The following is a 19981-nucleotide window of genomic DNA, read 5'->3' on the forward strand; positions in this document are numbered from 1 at the left end:
CCTGTTGTCTTTGATGACAGCATTTGATAGCATGTCTGGTTTTATCAGTTCCCCTGAAGTAAAGCTGAATGGGTCTGATGTCTTTCCAATATCACATGGAGCAATTCTTTGAAAACTTTACTTATTAACCCCAAAGGTCCCTCCACTTCTTTCATTCTCCCAAACTGGATACAACTCCCAGAATTCAGCAAAATTGATAGAGCATGATCTTGTACAATGCATTTCTTTGTAAGATCCATTTAAAAGCCTAAGCACTTAAGGAAAAATCAATAGGGCTTGATGTGGTTTTCATGGCTTTCAGACTCCTGAACACTAAATTCAAACTGATCCATTGTTATTAGGCATCTGGTTGAAGTTCAGTCACCTAGAAAGGTGAGCGTTTTGGCCTGTAATCTGCTATGAATTGAATCTCACTGTCAAGTTTAATGAATTTTAAATGTGTACTTTTTTGTATAAATAAATAAATAAATACTCAATGCATCCTATATTTTCTATAGCTGTGATATTCTAAGACAGACTCCTCCTTATTCACAACATTTGCATTACCAGGAATTCCAGTGAAACCTATCAGATGTTTGTTTAGAAAAAATGGGACTTGGCAGACTTGGCAAACACCGTTCAGGGTTTCAGGATGACCCACATTTTCTAGGAGTGAGTGCTGGTGGAAGATTCAGGGCTTGCTTTAGGTTCCCTCCCATATCTGTGGCAATCTGTTGCAGTCAGGAAGAGGACTTAGTCCCTTCAAACTCCAATAGCATCAATAGATGTTCTAAAATTGTCTTATGCAGCTGTATCCACTCTTTTTTCCCATTCAGACTGTCAATAGAACGGAAAGATTAATGTACTAATACAGGACACCTGGGTTGAAAAATTACTGTTTTAGTTGTTAGTCCAGTCCTAAAAGCAGCATTACACATACATTAAAATGAAATTTGCACAAATAACAAACTGTTCCATGTAAAACGAAATGATCATTTTAAATTATAATTGAAGTTGTGTAATTTTCTCAACCATTATAAGAGAAGCTGGGGTATCTATTACAGAGGAAACCAAATTGCTTTCTTAGCATTTCAGAGATTACTGAACAAATCATTAGGACCTGAACAGTATTAAAGTTTGTTGGCACAGGACAAAGTAGTTGTCTGTTCCAAAAGAATTGTTCTCAGGAAGAGCAACTCAAGAATTGCTCTCAGGATTCATATAGGCACTTAGTTGTCTAGTGGGAAATAAAAGTGTGCATATGACTGTAAAGTGATAAACACATATATAGACTACATTCATAGAATGGGATATTTTCAGGAAACTGTATCACAAAGATTCAATCTTGCTAATATTTAATATTAGAAAAATTTTAACACAGACCTGGTCTCAAAAGAGCACTGTTGGGTCAGAATTAATGGATATGAAATTCAGGAATTGGCTATTCATTCTTGTTGTCTTTCCTCAGCCTTTAGAAACGTAAATATAGAACTACTCATATTTGTTACAATTTTCCTCATAATTATTGACATGTAGTGATTCTAGTGGAATTGTTTTACAAAATACATTTTAATGTATACACAGATTATATGTGTATATTATCACATATACATATATGTTATATAACATTAAGTTCACTACATTATGCTTTTTCTTTTGTCTAAACTATAGTTAAGGCACTATTCTAGAGCTTGTTTTTGGTTTTGAAATTTAATTAGGAAAGTACTTATTTAGGTTTCATAATTTAACCTATCACTTTGTATTATATTCCAAAGACACTTATGAAAAATTTTTACAATACAATTTTTAACAATAAATTATTATTTAATTTAATCAATTAATTTAAATAGTCTCTGAAAAAAACAATGTATATATTAAAATGTATTTTGCAAAGCAATTTGTCTAGAATCACTAAATAACAATGATTATAAGGAAAATTATAACAAATATGACTATTTCTATATTTACTTTTCAAAAAGCTAAGGACAGAAGAAAATGAAGAGTCAATCTTCAAGTTCCATATTCTTTAGTTCCAGCCCAATTTTTTGAAAAAAAAAAAAAAGATCTGAGACATGAAAGTTTTTGTAACTGAACAGTGTTTATTTCATGTATAAGGTTGGTTAAGATTTTACAGGAAGAGAGTCCAATAACAAAAAATTTGTATTTCAATCCAGAGACATAAAGCAACAATCAGGAAAAGTATTATATTAATATATAATTGTCTATCCTTGCAAGTATGTTCTTCTCCTTCGTAAACTCTTTTAGATGAACCCATGATCGTCCGATCACCTTACATATACACAATATGCATCTGAAGTAATTTGTTTTCTTGCTTTTAAAAAGATATAATGCAAAGTTCTTTTGTGTAAACAAAAGAGAAAATAGGTACACTGATCTAGTAAAGTATAATACTCTACTGCATAACAGTAATAGAGAGTCTATGTTAGAGCATTTAAATCTCCAGATTCTCCTTAGGTAGTTTAATTCATCTCACTTAAAGAACCTTCTTCTTCTTGAGCTGTGACTTCACCTGCAGGCTTGAGTCCATTTTTCACTTTCAAAAATTTTGCCTATTTCATGTACTAAGCCTGATATGCTAAAAATCAAAAAAGAAACTCTAGCATGTATATTTTCTAAAATATGTGCCTGTCCTTTTGTCTTCATAAATATACATTTTAAATTTTCAGCTTTATCAGTATACTCTGTTATGTGGCTTATGAAAAATGTACAACAAGTATTCTCTACACTTGAGAAAACTCAGAATAGAGGGGGGAGACAGGGAAGCAGATGTTCATGTATCTCCACCAGTCAAAGACAGTTGATATATCTAGGTTGGGTAGTGGGTTATACCTCTGATTGAACAATACCAAACTTATAAAGCCTATGATTAACATTTCTTAAAAAAATGTATAAATGCAAAAAGGAAAAGGGGGCATGGGATAGGGGTTTTCTAGGGGGGGGGGGAATGGGGAAACTGGATGGTATCTGAAGTGTAAATGAAAGATCTAATAAAAAAAAAAGAAAACTCAGAATATTAAACACTGTTTTGTTTCACATTTTCAGCATTCTGATATTAGAGAGATAATTTGAAATGCTATATGATTGTGGAATTTTCTTGCCACTATTCTATTGAATATACAAATATTATACAAATTATATATATAATGTAAATTACATATAATAGCAAACATTAAAACTAAGCATGAAAACCTTAAGAAAAGTTTTTTAAGAATAATTTCTCTTATTGCCATACAAATATTTTAAGTTACAGGCATGTTAGCTATCTATTAGACTTAGTAAGAATGACATGTTTTTGGAAAAATGACATTATTTTTAACCAGTCTCAAAACTTGGAAAGAAAATTAAGTCAAATTCTCACAAGTTCCAGCTCCAAAGTAAATTTTCCATGGTAACTGTACCTCAAATGCCTGTAGCTGCAGATCTTTTCCAATTAGCAACTCTAAAGGGTACCATTAGGTTCTTCACAAACATAAGGGGCCTGCTTTTCATCTATGATTGCTATTCCTCGTTGACAGCAAGCCATCATAAAAGACACAATACACAATGACATACCATTTAGTTCTTCACACAACTGGCACATAAAGAGAACAATACATATTATGGGTGTAATACTTTCAATAAAGACTAGCTACACTTCTTTACTAAATCGTAGGCACTAATCCAATATGTTTTCAAACAGCAAAAATATAAATGCAATTAACATTGAAGTTCTGTGCTCTTTTTATAATGCCTGTCATCTAAGCTCTGAGCCGGAAAACAAATGAGAGATATGTAGTGACAAGCTTTATAAAAATGGACATAGCAAAGAGGATAGAGTAAGAATTATTCTTTGTAATAAAGCACTTCATAGATATATTGATTGCAATATTAAGATAATGGAATTTACGCTGTATTTCCTCTCATAGTTTATTCTGAAGTTACAAGATATCCTCTAAAAACAATGCCACTGAATTTTTAAGAAATATAATTTTATGATTATGAGTATATTCTTATGAACTATAGAAATGAACACTGAAGGAAAATATAGGCTTGGTGATTGTGCCTTTAGAGATGAATGTGTAGTGCTGGAACCAGACGTTTTGATAATCAAGTCTAAAGTGTTTTTCTTCTTTAATAAAATCTAAAAGTAGAGACTGGGAAGTTGTACTTAGTGGATAATGTGCATGCTGCCAGTATGAGGGTCTAAATTCAGATTTTCAGGACTAATATAAATTAAAGCCAGGCACAGAGATACTTACCTGCAGCCACAGCAATGAAGCAAGGGGCAACTCCTGGGGCTCACAAGTCAGTTACAGTAGCTAAACAGGTTTACTAAGGAACCTGACCTCAAATAAGTATATAGAAAGCAAAAGAGGCAGAACACACTTTGCCCTCAGTGTATGTGATGTGCACATACCCATATTTGTATATTTGTGTGTACACATGTGAATATGGGCATGCAAGCATATTGTAGATGAATTTTACTTCAGGTGTCTTCCTTGATTATTGTTTATTTACTGAGGCAATTTTTTTCACTGTACCTAGTTCTGATCTTATTAGCTACTGCAACTAGCCAGCTCTCTCCAAGCTAACTACTGTGTCTACTTCTCCAAGCACTGGAACTCCAGGAGACCCACCACTCCAAGGAAGCTTTTTCAATGAGTTCTGGGAGTCTCAACTTTGGTCTTGACACTTTGTATGACAAGTATTTTATCTATTAATTTACCACTTCTGATTATATTTTGATGTTTTTAGATTTGGTTGCAAACTTGAAAGATGTAGGAAATTTATTACTGCCTAAATAAAACAAATTTGGTAGAAAACCTTCCAAATTTGGTAGAAGGAATAATTGATAATTGATAATGAAGTGATAATTGGGGGTTATGTTAAACAAAATGTTGTCTAAGCTGACCTCTAAATTCTAATTATTCCCAAATAGAAAGTTCTGGAACACAGTTGTTGATGTTTGTTTGTTTGTTGTTTTCAGAAATTAACCGAATTTGGGTTATAAAGACAAGAACTTCTAACCCTATACACATGGTTATGAAAAGTTTTATAGAGAAAAGAAGTGACCTTCCGGATGCCTAAGACAAAGCACCAAGAGAGTGGAAAGTGAACTTACAGGGGCAAAAATTTTCTGCGGAGTCTGCTTTTCTAATTCCATGGTACTCAAAAGTTTACTAAACTAGTTTGTCTAAAGATGACCTGACATAGCAAGTTCAAAGCAGCTTTGAAAAGTGTTTCTTCTTTCTGTAGGAATACCCAAGGCTCTCCTGATTCCTCTCATTTAATAAACATTCTTCACCTTATTTTTCTTTTCCCTAAGAGCCCTGTCAACAACTCAACCAATGCACAGTATTCAATAAACTGTTAAGTTTGGGTTTATGCTTTCCTTCTCATAGTCTCACAGCCTAATGCCCAGGGGAGTTTGTCACTTTCTGTGTTTTCCACTGAATGTTTTCTAGCTGCAGTTTCCTTGCACCTTAGAAATTACAAGTTTGCTTCTAAGTGCATGCCTCCTTCACATGCACCACCTTTCTTACAGGGTTATAGTCTTTGTTTCAAGGCGAATTGCCTCTAAGTCAAGTAGAAGGCTGTTTTAAAAACCCTGTTGTAGTTATATGAGCCTGGGGGATTTGAGGTTTCATAAAGACCCATCAATACAAAGCAGGTAGAACTATCTATCTTTCAGAGTGAGAAACAAAACATTCCTTACGTTTCAAGTCAAAGGATATATTCTATTTGGGACTTCATCTGTACCGAGTAGCCACAAATTCACTTCATTCACTTATGGTAAATCTCTGAACAAACTAATTGTACTATATTTAAGGACTTATTTTAGATGGTAGGAAAAATGCAAACCTCAGTTAAATTTTAGCCACAGTTCAACAAATAGTAAACACTAGTATTTGAAATTTTTGGTAAAGAGTTCAAAATTGACCTTTGCTCTAACCACCTCTGCTCACAGACAGGTAAGGCTCCATCTGGTACGTTTTAAAATAAAATACTGTAGCTTAATCTTCTCAAGTTCATATTTTAGCTGCTCAGGTGATCACAAATTTTGTTATCTGTCATTTGTCTATTTCACTACACCAACTTCAATTTGAACATCTGTGCCTGTCACCTATCTTCTTACCTTTCATTCTTGAATCATTATGGAGGGTTTTTTCTTACCTTAAGGTGTGGACTTTCACAACTAGTAAGAATAACATGATGAATGGCTTCCAATAGGCAGTAATCATCAATCAATTATCAATTAAAGAGATTATCAATTAAAGTAATTATAAATTAAAGAGATAATAATAATTTAAAAATAATAGTACATAAATACTTCATTTTCTTGCATGTCAGATGGCCAGTGTTATATATTGTACAGTTTTCCAGTGTTAGCTATATTGTACAGTTTTCTTGATCCATGTGTTATGAGCAATTGACATAAATATATAAGAATTATAGGTTTATTTTATATTTATTGCACTTTTGTCCTATTTCAGTCAGTGTGTGTATATATATATATATATATATTTCTTCCTTCATTTATTTTGGATGTATCTTTAAAGTAACTTTTCTATACCACTCTGTGTTGTGTCTTATTTCAGGGTAGTTCCAATAAACAGAGTTTCCACCAGTCGCTTTCCTATAGAAGATTGTTCCCACAGGCCTGTGAGATGGAGCCAAGGGTCAAAATACTGCTAGGGCTGATTCCACAATTTGATCCACAGGAATCACATGATAGAAGAGGAACTTATTCCTAACGCTTGACGGCTGACTTCCACCTTTGTAAAGTGCTACACACACACACACACACACACACACACACACACACACACACACACAAAGGGGGGCAGAGAGAGAGGGAGGTGGAGAGGGAGGTGGAGGGAGAGGGAGAACTTTGAAAAGAAAAATAGCAATTTTGAATAGCGTACTAGACATTGACTACCTACATCATAGGAAAAACATCCTATCTTGCTTCTGAGAACAAGACAGATACATAGTGAGTTGATATAGCAGGGATAGCAGTATATGGCTTAACTGCCCAGCCTCTTGCTCTTTTATTGACTATGTTATTTATTCAGTTAACATCCCTATCACAGCTCCCTTCTATCTTCTCTTCACAGTCTGTACTCTCACTTCAGAAGCCCCCACAACCACCCTTCCTCTTTTTTTTTTTCTACAAAAGTAGAAGCCTTGCATGGACATCAACCAACCCTGGAATATCACGCTGGAGCAAGGCAAGGCAAGGCATGACCTCTTTCACTAAGGCTAGTCAAGGCAGCACATTTAGGGGGAAAGGACTTAAAGGAAAGCAATGTAATTAGAGAGAGCCACTGATCCGGATTTAGGTGTTCCACAGGAAGATCCAGCTGCACAACTATACTATATGCATAGAGGGCCTTGGTCCATCCCATGCATGTTCTCTGGTTCAGTCTCTGTGAGCCACTATGGAACCAAGTTAGTAGATCCTGTCAGTTTTCTTGCAGTGTCCTTGAACCCTCTGGCAATCCTTTATCCTCCCTCTTCTACAGGATTCCCCAAGCTCCACTAATATCTGGCTGTGGTTCTCTGCATCAGTTGCTGGGTGAAATCCCTCTGATAATAGTTATGTTAGGCTGGTGTCTGCAATCATAGCAGAGTGTCATTAATAACGTCAGGGATCGACTCCCTTTCAGGGCACGGGTCTCAAGCTTCCTTGGCCTTCCCTCAAATTCTGCTCCAGCCCTACACCTGGGTCTAAGGCTTTGTGGTTGGGTTGCTGTCCCAATACCTCTATGGGAAGTCTAGCCAAGTTAGAGAAGATGGCCTGTTCAGGCTCCAAAATCCCAACTGCTAAGAGTTTTAGCTAGGGTCATCTGCATAAATTCCAGGGGGTTTCCATTTTCCTTTGTTTCTAGCTAGTCCTAGAGACATCCCTCCCCCCCCCCAGCCCTTTCTCTCCTAGAACTGTCTCCCTCTGGCCTCCTCCTACTTCATTCCTCCTGTTTCCATCCATACACTCCACCACCACCAAGTCACCTCTTTCAATCTACCTCTAATGTCTTAACTATTCCCCCTTTTCAAGCATCCCCCCTCAGGCCCTACTTGTTTCTTAGCCTCTTTGTGTCTGTGGTATGCAGCATGGTTATGCTACTTTATGATTAGCATCCACTTATAATTTAGTCATAGTACTTGTCTTTCTTATTTTGCTTAGGGCACTCAGGATGATGCTTTCCAGTTCTATCCACTTGCCTGAAATTTTCATGATGCCATTGCTTTTAATGGATGAGTAATACTCAATTGTCTAAATATACCACATTTTCTATATCCATTCTTCAGATGAGTGACAACTTTATCTATCATCATACACAAAACCCAAGCCCAAGTAAGTCAAATACTTCAACATAAATGCAGATATACAGATCTTTATAGAAAAGATAGTAGGAAATAGCCTTCAATGCATTGGCACAAGAGTGAACTGCCTGAGAAGAACACTGATAGAATAGGCACTAAGATCAATAATTAATGAATGGGACCTAGAGAAAATAAAAAGCTAACTAGTCACACCATTTTTCATAATGATTAGGCAAATACGAGACATTCTGTATATCCTGCACATAAGCTGGTTGATAACCATACAGAAGTTTTATTTTATTTTTAAGATTAAAGAAAGATATTTTTTGGAGATAAAAATATGAAGCTTCTTCTTACCATCATGGGAGGACACAAAATAATTCATTCTTCATTCTGCCGTCTTTGCCTTATTAAGATGTGGTACTTTCTTCAGTAATGTGAAGCTTCAGGTATGGCTACACAGAAGTACAGTTTTACTGATTTGACTAATGAATCTCTTGTGTCAAGTTTGAATTCAGTTGTGCCCCATCAATCTCCAAGTGCTGTTGTCTCACCGCGTTCTACAAGCCCTGTTATACAGGCATTAAATACTAACAGGTTCCCACTCAGGATCTAGAGTGTCCCTTCTACCCTATCATTTGATGTTCAGTAGAGTGGAATGCAAAACTATAGAGGTCAATGACAATAACCATAGGGGAGAAGTCCCAGGAATTTCAAATAAAACAGGAGTTAAAACTGTTGCAATCAATGACCCAAACTGCTGGATCAACATGGCTGCATAAGAGGAGGTTTGACACAGTTCCTGCTTCTGGAGCATCGCCAGGGCATTAATCCCTATGATCCCCACATGTAGTGATGGTTGCTGTCATCCTGAAGCTGATCTTTTGTCTTTACTATGTTACTTTCAATCTTTCTTTTTGGGGAATATATTTCTACCCCCTCCCCTACTACTCAGAGCTAATCATGTCATAATAAATGAAACAGAAGCAGTTCTCAGGACTGAGGAGTAGACATGGTCATGAGGCTGTGGAGGACTTGGCTTTTATGTCCATGGGAAAGGATCTAGACAACATAACCACAGAGGCCATAAAAGCCTACATGGTCCTTTGTAAAAATAGTTCATTGCCAGACTTGGCCTTGAATTTGGAATCATGAAGAGAAACATGTACCTCTGGTCCAATGACTGCTGCATTAATTAGCCAAGGTGAACTGGGGACATTAGGGACAGAAAGTTAATGTGGTCTTAAGAAGAAAACGTATGGACAAAGTAGGAATTTATATATGATTTAGGAATAAATAGTATTAGAAGGAGATTATAAGAGGCCATGAAATTGCTAGGATAAGGAAAGTTTAGAGTATTAAATGATGATGTAGAATCATATAAAAAAGATAATATTTTTTTCTCCCAGATATTTGAAGAATTAGAGAGGATAACGCGTGGAAAGATATTAGAGAGAGCTAACCACTTTATTTGCATAACAGGAATCATTTTAATTTTATTAGTCTGTCATCTTCCTGTTCTTACATAAAAATAGTTACTAAACACTGTTGTTTGTTTTATCAGGAAGCCACAAGAGCTGTGTCCAGCTACCAAGAACAGGCGTGTAAGTCTGTAAGTAAATGTGCTTTTGTTTTGGATTTAGTCTCTGCTCTAAGGAAACAGAGGTTGGGACTATTGATCTGGGATTCATAGAATTTATGTAAAGGTAAGGATTTCTGAAGATTATTAACAATGACCAAAGCCTTGATGATTTATCTTTAGTAAATAAAAGATTGGGTTCAGGCTCTCTAGTTGAGAGAAGGCTAAAGCATGAGAAAGGAGAAAGCAAAAGAATGAGAAAAAAGAGAAGAGAAGAAAGAATACTGAGACTCATCAGGGATCAGAAAGAGTACACGAACTAACTGCTCTCATCTACTACTGACTTGAGTCATTTAGAATTAACTCTGTTCACATACCCACCTTTCTCAGGACCCTCCTCATGCTGAGGCCAGACCTTGGTGCCAACAATATTGGATGCAGTACAACAATGGTCGCATTACACACAGGAGCGGATCCAAGCACTGTAGCTAAAGTGGCAATAGAAAGTCCTGTTCATTAAGAGCAGCAGCATCCACTAACCTACATACAGAGTGTAGTCCCATTGAACACTCCCATGCTACCTTCACCAGCTGTAAAAGTAAGTGGAGGGACAGCCTAACAGTTCTCAGCATCTCTTTGGATGTTATGTTCACCTACATTAAGCAAAGTGTCCTCAAAAGACTTCCTGAAAAATCTTCAGTTAAGTGAGAGAATTTTTTTTTTTTTTTTTTTTTTTTTTTTTTTTTTTTTTTTTGGTTAAGGAATGGATAGGAACAAAAAAGTTCATTTACAGTGATTATATTAGTCCTGATTGATGTACTCAGCAAACAGACAAGAAAGCTGTCAGTTTCACTATTCTTGTTTGAGGTGTTGAATAAATGCAGTGTGGCTGCCATCAGAAGAGGCAAATTTAATTCACAATTTGAAAAATGTCCTTTGTGAAGTTGACATGTGTTTGGGGTGGGAACTGCATTTCTACTCTCTGAGTATCATGTTGAGAGCCAAATTTCTAGCTGCTATTTATGAAGTTTGATTCAAGTTTCTTCCTTTAACCACGGTTCTGATGAAATGTGGCTACGATTTCTACATTTCAAAAACTTAAGTCTTATGTAGCATAATGGAGTATCCATAAAATTAATCTGTTTATAATGACCATTATTCAACTCTGGTAATAGCCACAACATTTACACGAGGTCAACTTTCATGATACAGTATTTCTCTATACACTTTTGTCATCATTTCATACTTAATCATAGTTTTTAATCACTTACTAACCTACTGGTTACAGGTACTAAATATCATGTGCATACTGAGAGCCTGTGGAGGTTTGATGCCCCAGTACTGGAGGATAATAATGCGGTGGGTTGGGGGAGGGTGGGTGGATAGGGGAGTACCCTCATAGAAGCAAAGAGGATGGGGGAGAGGGCAGATTTGAGATGGGGGTTTTGTGGAGAAGTAACTGGGTAGTGGTATATCATTTGAGATGTAAGCAAATAGAATGATTAATAAAACAAAAAGTAAAAAAAAAAAAAAATCTCAGAAATTCAGTGAAACTGGTAACAATATACCTTTGTGGAAGTGAAGATTTGAAGTAAAGGGGGTCCCAAGGTAATTCAGTTAGTAAAGAACAAGGAAGCTGGTCATCTGGATTGACAACCTTAAGATTCATGTCTTGAACCACAGTAACAAATGGTTGGAAACCTATTGATTAGAGAAAGTGCATTGTCAGCCAAGATTTATGGTAGCAAAATGAAATAATGGGGCAGGACTGGATATAGATGTTCTTGCTTCATCCTCATTCAGTACTGATTGGGAAACTGGTGTAAGGTTTTTCTAATTCTGTCATGAGTCACTAAATTTACCAAACTCATATATATCATGTTTTATTTATCTATACTCAGAATATAAGCTAGACTATAGCACTTACACGCACACACACACATTATATACATATATATATATGTTTATATACATATATATATGCTACTTAAATGTTTGTCACTATGTACTGATAAATCTAAGAATGTAAAAACTAAGATAGATGAAACTTGACTAATATGTTTATTCTTTTTCAACATGTAGAAATAGTGTGTTATACAAAACCACAGGAAGTATATTTTGCTAAAGTAATCAGAAACTTGACAGCTGGGCCACGAGAGCTCATAATGGACCTCATGATCTGAGCATGTACAAGAGGTTAGATTTCCTGGTAATTAATAGTTTGGACAGAAAAGGTTATCGTAGAGGATCAGAACTTGAAAATACATGTTAGTGCATGCTGTCCCTGGATCATGAATATAAGATTGCATAAAGCAAGAGATGAGCAGTAAGAAGAGCTAAAGACAAAACCAAACCATGTACAACCTTTTAACTGATTGGCAGTAATGAAGTGTAAGAGTAGATACCATTCAAAGGATGCCACAAAACTGCCTCTGTACTTCTGAAGGCTTTCTGATGCTAAGGGGAGAAATGTAACCTAAGCAAAAACCTAGACAAAGTCAGAACGAAGACATTCTACAAACATCTTTGTCATTACCCCTCAAGATCCTCAAGGACATTGGAAATAAGGACTGAAAAATTCCACAGACTGTAAATGATTAATTGACAATAAGTAGTTGAAATGCATCTTAAACACTGACATAATGAATGAGGATTAGTTGAAAAACTAAGAACCAACCAAACAAACCAATAGGAGCTGAAGGAAGTCGTAATTTTCTAACTAACCCTACGTAGATGTTTAATGATCTAGAAGGCATTAATAGGAGGAGAAATGACGGAAAGGCATATGAAACCTACCTGTTGTATCTATAACTGTCCAATTTCAAAAACTATCCTAATGTTAAAAAATTTTTTTATGTAGGTGATGTGTCTGATGTGAGATTCTGAGTTGCTTCTAAAAGTGCAAGTTTATATGGTTTTTGTGTTTCCAAGCTTTGTTAATTTCAAAACAGATGTGGGAGTTGATAAACCAATTCTTTAGTTCTTATGTGTTGGTTTGAGACTGGAATTACAACAGGGATTTCCATTTAATGTTAAGCAAGATAGAATGTTAATGGAGCAAAGAGTTCTTTATACCAGTGTGGGCTTGTGTGTGAACTGTGCTACCTAAACTGTTTGTGGGAGTATAAGAATAGCATGAATGGCAGAGGATCATGTGCACTCAGTGAGTTGGCTAATGTGCAGGCTAAGAGACTGAAGCTAAGTCTGAGGATTGAAGGTAGCACAGGCATGTGAGATTCCAGAGACTCAGCAGGGTGGTCCAGGGCATAGACGTTCAGCCTAGTCTAGGTTTGATAATTCAGAAGAGTGTGGAAAGACAGGTAGGTTGGACCTAAGCATGAAGTGAGTGACTTGGGTTGAACCTGGGATTTGGTTATGAACCTGGGGAAGTGGAAAATAGCATAGATACCATACTGCCTGAGACGTGTGCTGAAATTTATTAAACAGGTGCTTTCTGCAGACAAAAAAGAATGTAGATAAAAGGCCATTCTAAAATGGCATAAATATACTTATAAAAATTATATGTATGCACATGGAATAAACATTATATTTCTCAACATTGCACATTCTGCATATTAAATAATATTCCTCATAAACATAGGTTTTGATAAACTCTATTTAATAACAATGCAAGCATTTTAATATATTCATAATAAAACAAGTTAATTAAGAAGATGGCCTCTTTTTTATTAATTGTTGTTACACACATAATTATAATTTGTATACATCCCTTAATACACAAGTTCATGATGCTCAGTCTTCGTACTTTCAGATATGTGTGCATTTTCAGGTCTGACCATTTGGTATTGGATAATTAATTAGTGTGGTCTTATAGTCTTACAATGCAAGTACATACATTGTATATTTATATTTATGTATATTTATATTGTATTTATATATCAATATAAAGAGAAAAGGTTTCTAAGTTGCCTATAAAAATATGAAGTTCATATAAAAATATGAAGTCCAGTGTTCTTATTCCTTCATATTGGATTTGAGTTCTACTATACTATATGCAGATTTGGTCTTCAAATAAATTCTATTTTGTAATGTCCATGACAATTTGTCAACATGACAATTTGAAATCACATGTCATTTTCTCTGTAGCTATGAATAATAATAATACTTTCCTAAATATATATATATATATATATATATATATATATATATATATATATATATTTATTAGTGATTATGTTTGGTGCTTGAAAGCATTCTGTATTTTATGAAATTCAGACAGAAAAGTCGAGGTTTGCCTATTTTGATATTTCTAATCATAGACCATCTACAGGTTACAAATGTATTCTGAGTTTTATGCTACTAAACATACAGCTGTTTCAAATGAAAAGAAATACACATTTCCCAACATTTATTTATTTGTTTGTTTCTAAATATTGACTAGATATTGACTCTGGGTCTTTATACATATGAGCAATTTAAAAATCAGACAGTAAGTTCAGAGTATTAAAGTCAAAGAAGTGACTAACTGTGTTCAATATATATTTCCTTCTGCAAAGTTCATTCTTGTTAGAGTACTCAAATGAAAAGCAGATTGCTAAATTTATCCTAGGGACATAGATCAATAACATTTGAGAGGTACACAGAATTAGAGAATAACAAAAAGGGAGCAACTGAAGAAAAGTACCCACTGATTTCTGAAAGTAACTTGTGGCTCCCCTCAATGGAGATTGCATTACTGTAGTTGTGGTAGACAAGGTGGTAAAAATGGGGAGGGTGCTCTCGCTGAAGATTTCTTTTCTTGTGTGATGAAGACTCAATTTGAGTAAGAGAAAAACTACAAAAGGGAACCTTGAATATCTCAAGAGAAAGAAAATGAAAAGCTGTGTTTGTATAAGTTAAATTTCCCTAATGTCTAAATGCCAAACAAAATATAGTTGCTGTTATAATGAAGACAAAGCTGTTATTAATGTGGTTTTTTTCCACATTAGTGTATCTCTTTTGATACATTTTTGCTCATGTCAAACTCTATATGTTCAATTTTATTCTAAATTGATAATATTAAGAAAGGATGAAATACTGAAATATAACATTTATATTATGAAATTTGTTAAGCACTGTTTCTTCTTCTTTGTATTATTATTTATATTCCTATTGTTGTCTCCCCTCAGTGCCCCCTTCCACAGTTCTTCATGCCATGCCATTCATCCTCCTCCTTGCCTCCAACAGGGTGTTTCTCCTACCCACCATGTTACCATCTTCCCTGGGACCTCAATTCTCTCAAGGATTAAGCACATCTTCTCCCATGGCTGCTATGCTCCTGGTTGGTGGCTCAGTCTCTGGGAGCTCCCTGGGGTCTGGATTAGTTGAGACTGCTGGTCTTCCTATGGGATCACCCTCCACTTCAACTTCTTCAATCTATCCCCAATTCAACTACAGGAGTCTCCAACTTCAACCCAATTGTTGGGTATAAATATCTGCTTCTGTCTCAGTCAGCTGCAGGTAGGGCCCAGAGGACAGCCATGCCAGAGTTCAGTCTCTAAGCACATCATAGCATCAAGGCTGCTTCCTTGTTCATACAATGGGACAAAGTCAGCAGAAAGCTAACCAAGCCATGTTACTCAAAAGAAACACAGAATATCTTCAGGAAATCAAACCAAGTGATTTGGGGGCTGCTAATCATAAACTCCTTAGTATGAGAAAGGTGGGTTCTTGGTATCTGTAGCCTCAGCTTTCCAAAGGCTTTGACCCTAGGTATATTACTCAACAGTTCTTGTTCTGTTTCTATATATCAGGGTCTCAAATAAATCCTTGTTTCAGACAGCCTTTAACACTACCTCCAAGATATTTTTCTCAAACTTGATTTAACTCATCAGCAATGTGTGTGTGTGTGTGTGTGTGTGTGTGTGTATCTTCTGCCAATCAATTTAAATTGTCATATATATAAATATATACATACATTTATATATATATTTAATGTTGGAGAATTTATTTATATGTGACTGTATTTCTGAGTGTTTTGATATATGTAATTGAATTAGTCTTTGTAAAATTATGTTCTTTATGTGGTTCGATAACCCCAATGTGTGACCTGAGTAGAACTGATTTGTGGGATATAAGGATTTACCTCTTGAACAAGGCAGCAGCCTTCCATTATACTACTCATATACTAGGCCTTCAGACTTACAATGTAATAGTATCATTTTCATGAGCTGTTCTTTTACAGAGGGCAGCATATAGGACCTATGATCTTCATAAACAAAAAAACAATTACTCTGATGAAATTTCTTTAGGTTCATAAATTTAATTTTCATAATTATCATGTATTTGTATACATATAAGATATATAAAATATATAAACATTAAAATATAGTGTTTAGATCACCATTAAAATCAAAAGCATATAGGTGAATATGAAAATAATAGAATAAAATAAAACCTATTTGCTGACCGCATATGTATGTAATATATACTATCAGCTCTGGCTTTCTGAAAAACCAAGATTAACATTAATATTAATTAATATTAAGATTAACATTAATATTAATTAATATTAAGATTAATCGTTATTGAAATATTCTGTAATTAATCCTTTAGACACTTTGTCTATACTTTGCCTTACATTATCTACATTAAAGAATCTTGAAATACAAAGAAGATTGAATATCATCCATATATGTTCTATGATTATTCTTATTCCTACATACTTAGAACCAAGGAAAATTTATAAATCAAGCATAGTACTAGATTTCTTCTAATAACTCAGAGTACAATACAATAATGATTAGGATATGCTACAAAATTTGAAAATTTCATGTAATATTTTCATACAACAATTCATTATATTAAAACAAAACTGCAAAGAGTAAAATCTTTGAAATAATATATGAATTTAAAAAATAACAGGTATATTAAGTTAAGGTACAATATTCCATTATGATGCTTTTCTAATTTTACTTCATAAATAGGATCTGAAGAATCTCATGTCTCTTCATTACTAGACTTTACAAGGAATTCATTTAAATTGGAATACTTGACAAATATTTCATATTATAAATAGGAATATAAATAGCAAATATTTTAGTAATTTCATATATATGCATAAATAATCATGTAACTCAACCCACATGTATGCATATATAATACAAATAACTCAATGTACTGTCAACATATTCAAATAAATAAATTCTTAGAAATAAATAATCACTCTGTGAACAGCACATGTAATTTTACATACCAAATAACATATAAAGTCTTTAAGTTTTAGTACTTTGGATAAAGAAGAAACACCAACATACACATAGTGTGTTTTTTACCAGAAACAGTATGATAATATAAATATACATTTATATACATTCATAGTAAAATTATTTTAGGATGATAGTATAAAAATGTTAAGGATTTTTGTTTAAAATAAACACCTTATGACTACATACTAATTTAAATAGCTACTGAGCCTTTATGAATAAAGATCAGGCAAAAGCATTATATCTATTATGATCATGTAATTTGTTCTTTGATGGCTTATTAAGCATGGATTACTAAAAAATTAACACTGGTAACCTCATTCTTTTTGAGGACTGTATTTGGATTATCACTTGTCATTAATCTGCTTTGCAATTTTTCTGCCTTGCAAATAGCCTACAGAGTTAGAAGCAGAAGAATCGGGACTAATCAGAAAAATACACAGCTACTGATTATTCCAAATAGTTCATTATTCAGATAAATAGGCTTTGAGTGATATGGTAAGAACATTTTCATGCACATTAAAAAAGAGACAGATAATTGAATGTCATTCTTTCATCTAATTAGAATGTTAAGCATAAAACTTGTGATGCAATTACAGGGCTTTAATTTTATTTAGCTACAAAATTTATTCAGACTTCTGTATTATTTTCATTTTATAACTGAGTCGAACAATAAGATTACATACTAGTGTTGTAAACTTAAGGTGCCTTTCAAAAGAGATCGAAATTTCAAAAAATAAATCCATTTTTATTTATTACATTGACCTGTGGGTCTGACAGAAATTGAGTATTCAGGAGGCTCTTCTATGTGTGTCTGCAAATTGCAAATAGGCTCAAATAGCTAGAAATTCTGTTGCCTCAAATATTTGATATATTTCAATTTTGCCCCTGCCTGTATAACTTAAATGCTAAGTCTTGAATGTCTGTATCATGCAAAAAAAATTATATAGTCTGTAATTATGGTGTAAGAACTTTAAGTGCTTCATTTGGAAAAAATTAACAATAGAAGAATAGTTCTAAAATAAATGAATTGTGAAACATGGATATGCACTCATGAAATCACTAAACAGATGTTTACTGACTTTGTATGTGCTGGTATTTCAAATAAAGCATTGAATAAAACAAAAAACAAAGAGCAACAACAACAACAAAAAGAAGGTTAAGAATATAAATAAATAGTGTCTTAGTTACTTTTCTACTGTGAGAAAGCACAATGTCCCCCCCTCAAATACTTTGTGAAAGAATGTGTTTAATTTGGGGCTCACAGTTTCAGAGGGTAGTAGAGTCTATGTCTAGCATGAAGCAGAACGTAACAGTAGGCAGATTAGCCTGTCATTGGAGCAGTAGCTCATCTTATGTCTGATCAACAATCAAGAGGTAGACAGAGAAAGCTAACTAGAAATATCATGGTATAGTGGTTTGAAAGAAACTGGCCTCTGTAGGTTCATAGGGAGTAGCATTATTAGGAGGTATTGCTTTGTTGGAATAGAGATGGCTCTTATTAGAGGAGGTGTGTCACTGGGGATGGGTTTTGAGGTTTCAAAGCTTAACACAGGCACATTTTCACTCTCTCTTCCTGCTGCCTGCCAATCTAGATGTGCAACTCTCAATTTCTCTCCAGAACCAGGGCTCCCTGTGTGCCAACGTGCTTCCCACCATGATGATAGTGTACTAAGCATCTTAACCTATAAGCCAGACCTAATTAACTGTCTTCCTTTATAAGAGTTGCTGTTGTCATAATGTTTCTTAACAGTAATAGAAACAATAAGACACATAAGCATTTGAAATCTCAAAGCCATCCCCCTAGTGACACATCTTCAATAATGCAACACAACCCGATCCCTCCCAGTGACAACGATCATAGGCCAAGTATTCAAACATATGAGCCAATGAAGAACATTCCCATACAAAATAATGCAGTGAGTCCTGCCTATTTGAGTAGGATTAATGTCCTCATAAAAGGCCTTAGAGAACTGCCTTTTTCTTCTGTCATACAAGGACATTGTTTGATGGAGACACGTATGGGTTAGAGAACAGGCTCTCCTTAAAACCCCTAAGAGCTGTACTCTGATCTTCGACTTCTCAGCTCACAGATCTGTGAAAAATAAATTATGTTGTTTATGAAATTGGTTAAAGTAGCAAATATGAACTAATGCATTACATTTTCTAATAAAGTTAAAGAAGGATATGAAGTTAGGCAGGAGGGGAGGTAGGAAGAACCAGAATGAATTATATAATTTTTCCAGTATAGAATGTCTTTTTAAAAAATAGTATATAGCAACAAATTCCTTCTGATTATGTCTGAATGTTACTTTTTTCATCTTTTGAGTATTGTGAATTTAGTAGGAAAAATATTACCTGCAAGTGAGGCTTATATATTACATTTCTTTCATTGGTAACTTAGAAAAATATTAGGTACCTGATTTTTCAGATTGCTGGAATAATCTTATTTTCCCATTTCTTGTTGTGACATTCCTTGCATACTCTTTTTCAGGGACAGTACTTCTTTCCCAGCTGGTTAGCTATCATCTATGGGTCCTATATTAGGGCATCATTGATGAGAGAAAAGCTGTAGAGTGGTGGTTAGCACACATGTTTGTTTATTTCTATGGTACTTTTGTACCTTCCTCATTCATGTCCCTGGCTTCAGGATTTTAATCTATAATCATTTTCTGATTATCACCTTTACTTGAAGGAGAATGTGAGAATACCAAGACATGATTGTTTGTGTGGTATGGTAATGGTGGGGATGATATGATAAATTCCACCAAAATCTATATGTTGAAACCCTATTGCCCAAATATGATAATGTCTGAAGATTTGTTATTATCTGTTGTCTATGTCAGTGGTCTGTTGATGTGTAGAGATACCATGACTACAGTGTTCACAT

This window comes from Arvicanthis niloticus, chromosome 12, assembly GCF_011762505.2.
Source record: "Arvicanthis niloticus isolate mArvNil1 chromosome 12, mArvNil1.pat.X, whole genome shotgun sequence".
In the NCBI taxonomy this organism is placed as follows: Eukaryota; Metazoa; Chordata; class Mammalia; order Rodentia; family Muridae; genus Arvicanthis; species Arvicanthis niloticus.